The sequence below is a fragment of the Lissotriton vulgaris genome, chromosome 2_1, assembly GCF_964263255.1.
Source record: "Lissotriton vulgaris chromosome 2_1, aLisVul1.2, whole genome shotgun sequence".
Classification (NCBI taxonomy): Eukaryota; Metazoa; Chordata; class Amphibia; order Caudata; family Salamandridae; genus Lissotriton; species Lissotriton vulgaris.
The window spans coordinates 1,814,964,292-1,814,968,354 of record NC_141687.1 but is presented as its reverse complement, the minus strand read 5'-3'; the positions used below and the strand labels follow the sequence as shown (position 1 = coordinate 1,814,968,354).

General features: G+C 49.2%; 1 non-coding gene across 1 annotated transcript; it reads right to left on the bottom strand.

Annotated features, from left to right (window-relative positions):
- Window positions 1-438: 438 nt before the first annotated feature.
- LOC147733321 (U6atac minor spliceosomal RNA) lies at window positions 439-566 on the bottom strand. The gene has a single exon (XR_015308947.1). It is a non-coding gene; the product is annotated as a U6atac minor spliceosomal RNA (small nuclear RNA).
- Between the last annotated feature and the right edge of the window lie 3,497 nt (window positions 567-4,063).

Here is a 4,063-nt window from a genome sequence, read left to right as displayed (position 1 = left end):
TTCTGTACCCATTTGCTTACAGATCGCCCTGTAACTCCGCCACAGCTCTGGCGGCGACCACTGTCGCCGACAGAGCCCCCCACCAAAAACAGCTCCTTTCTCACCTGCAACTTCTCATTTACGGCCCCCTGCCAATCCACGGGAAGGGATCCCTACCTATGGTGATGGTTGGACCCCATCTATCTCCCAATGGTCCTTGCCATTAGACCGCACGTGTCTGATGAAACCAAAAGACCTTCTGGCCTGTGACTTGTGCCAAGAACTAATCCTCAATGGTACCATTCCACTGCTCCACCTGATATGCCCTGTGCCAGCTCTGGTTGAATTTAGTAATTCATGACACTTACAAACTCAGGGTCCTAATACTGGGCTATGAAATGAGGCACAAGATGACCTTAATTAAATCGGCTTGGAGTGGCTGGGTGTTCACATAGCCTGACTGAAACATGGTTAGATGCCACGCAGTAAGTGGCAGTGCCTTAACCGTATATGTGTAGTAAAGGCCACTAGGACCTCTTCCATCCTTGCCAAGGGGAGTGCTAACCTTCTCTCCTTTCATAAAACACAAGTGAAGTGACAAGTTGTGCCCTGATGGGGAGGGTAAGAATTATCCAGCCCGCCATACTTCCTTTCCCAGCTATCTGTGCATAGCGCTTGTTGGAGCATGATGCGTGTGTATTTATGAAATGCAAGTGTTTCCGCAGGCATGTTGCCGCTGGATACGCGATATCTCTATGTCTGCTACTGATATAATTCCAACAACCCTGGAAGGAAGGTATGATACTTGAACCCGAAAGTAGCCAGTGGGCTTCACCCCATGGGGACCTGGCAGTCGTGTTTAAACTTTATATCTATACAGCCTGGCAGCAGGCACTGCTGCAAGATGCCTCGGTGTGCAAGTGCCTGGTAGTTGCCCTACTCCATACAGTGAATATTTAAATTGGTAATCTGTGCATATGAATAAAACTTTGCACCAGCAGCTAACAACTTTCAGCCTTTAGTAAATGTAAAACATTGGATTTGTCCGTCGCATACACCAGTCAGCCCCCTAGTGAAGTCTTGTCCTCCAAAACTTCTGGTAGTATCCCAGGGAGCAGACAGCAATATGTATCAAACCTGCCCTTGCCTAAATACCGCGAATGCTAACTTTGGTACAAGTTTATTAGCAACATGCCCTTAATGGTATGTGACACTCTATAAGCAATGCACAGAAATCCCCCTTTAGCCTTTCTAGAGCCTGGGGCCATTATGCCGAAAGCCATGTGGGCATGGGTGTGGGGAGGCCCCTAACCCTAAAGTCTTAGGCAATCAGGAAGCATCCCTCGCTCCTGCAGGTGCCCCAAGGCATTCATTATAAAAGGTTTAATGGTTAACAACCCGGTTTGTGCCCACCTTAGTGTGCCAAGCTGTGAGCAATCCGGTACCCTACATCTCTTCCCTATGAAAAGATGAAACAAACCTCCCAAAGCTGAATGTACAGGTGGTGAGTGTACCCAATAAGACACCCCAGTTCTGTATGATACAACCCTGAACACACCCCATGCCAGCTTGTGCATATCCTTTTGTGGTGTCCAAACCCTAATGTGCCCCCTACCTGGAGGATGCCCAGTACAGGGTACAGACACATGACCAAGTGCTGCGCCAGTCAAAACATGTGGACATAACGTGAATTTACGCTATCTCATGCCCTACCAGGCTGATAGGTGCCCACCTTGCCTAACAAGACAAGGTTGGACCGGCATGTCCTAATTGCCTGTAAACCCCCTCCGTCATCTGCATGAAGCTGCTGTGCCGCCATGCTGGTGTCCCTCACCCAGCATATGTTTCCCATGACAACTTTTGCTACGCTATCCCCGTGGGCCACAAAGGTTAGCCAATGTATTTGGGCATGAGGGCAGGGGGTAAAGCATGAGCAACTATCCCTGCCCTCTTCTGAAAGAAATGGCAACTGTACTGGTAATTAGCAGCAATAGTGTCCCAACCACATCTCCCTAGATTGCTGAAAAACAGCATCCTTTCTAAAGCTCCTGGGATGGTGGAACAAAACCGTTTAAATTCCCATTATTTACTAATTGTGAATACCTTCACCCCAAGGAATCATGGCGCTGACTAACATGGTTATTGTTACCACTTGCATGTGCTTGTTTTGTAGACTTCTGGAGGATGAAATGTTAAGTGGGCCTACCAGGCTCTGGGCCTGTGACCAGGAGGTCGAACACAAGCCCCTTTCTGTTCTGCCGCTCCACTGGCCTGTGAGGTTGTATCCAAGTGCTAGCTTCTGGCACTTGGACCCTTACTTGGACCGGCCGAGCTAGAAACCTTCAACTAGATGGCCTGCCAGCCGGCATAACCACCTCCCACACCAGAGTGTCACTCTGCCATCCCTTAACCTGGATACACCACTAGGTATAGATGTATTGTGGTCCCTAGCACTCAAGCTGTGGTCTGTTATCCCCAGTGCTGTATCTGGCAGGTGCTAACCTCTGTGTTTCCTGTCCTTGCCACAGGAGGTAAGTTGGCCAAAAGAGAGTGGCATTGACTCTGCCAACATAACACGTGTCTTTCTGCACTACTTCAACCCTGGAAGTGGCCTGATTCCCAGGCGGTTATTGATAACTAGCTCACTGTACTCCTTTATCGCCCTTGGCAGGATGAAATGCTTGGTGGAGCTGCCGGGATATGAACCTGGGCCTAGAGACCCCGCACAGACCCCTACCAAGGATGCCCTGGTCAGCTAGGCACTATCCCCGTATCTGCATTAACTGTAGTGGATTAATGCTATTCTATCCCTACAGAAGGGACTAGCCATGCATATAGTGCTCCAACCAACCGAATAAGTAGTATTTGCTCAGTTTACTCATTGCGAGCCCTACTCGTCCTGCACTCTACGGCCAAGGAGGCCCTGGCCCCCTGGGTTACCCTAGCCTTTGCTGTGCCATTGCCGAGTAAAAGTTAATGCCGGATACCAAGAAACCGAACTGCTACCTAGCGCCCTCCCATTTGGGCATCCATATACATAGTACCACCACGTGGCGCTCAGTTGTCGATTCCACCAAGAAAACTGCATTGATAAGAACAGGGCGCGGATGCCGACTGATACCATCTGCTCAAGCAGCCTGTGATGGTATGGAAATTATAACCACATGGCAGCACAGGGGTTGATGCTTGTAAACGGTAAATACATACACATGCCCTGCTGGTGTCTTGACCTTGCGTACATAGAAACTGCTGATATGGGCCCCATACCATCTCTTTTCCATATTAAAACTGTGTGCCATACTTCTTATGTGCATTAGTGCTTTTTTGCTAGTGTGCTGTGGTAGTGCAACTACACCTTGAGGCCTATAAGATCATGCGTGCCTCCGTTTTCTTCAAGGCTGCGGTTACCCCACTTGGAATACTGTAGGCTCCGCCTGCCAAGCTTCCAGCACGCCATCCACTGAATGTGAAACAAACCGTTGAACAGTGCCACCCGGTGGCAAAAACACTCCCAGTGGATAGCTCGGTAGCGTATGCCTGTGTTTCCTACTGCCAGTATATTGCCATGGCTGGAAGCAGGGCTTTAAGTGAACCGGGTCGCACCAAGTCTTGAGCACAGGCAGTTGTTTAAAGGGGGGCTTCAAAACAGGTCTCTTTCAGGGTCTGCCTGGTGCCTGCTCTCACTGCAGTCCGATATGTTCCCTGATTGCAGTGCCAGAAGGCACACCTGTGCGAGTGCTCACCCTGCTCTCCTCACACTAGTGGCGAAGTTCGAGCCAGGTGACCTTTGTAGGGGGGAGGGGAATCTATAGAGACATTTTCTCTCTGGGCCTCCCTTCCCTTTGCAAAACTCGGGAGCAGCACACTATCCTGGTGTTATAAGGGCTCTAAGTGGAAGCTTTTCCAATATTATGTACCGGCCATGGTTGCTACTTATGTACCTAATGCAACTAGCCACCATAAACCAAGCCAATAGTCTTGACTTGTAGGTATGCTATTACTTGTTGTATCCTGTATCAATGTGCAATGACCGAAAATTAAAATCTACACGGGCGAGACACTATGCTATGCACCAATTTTTTAG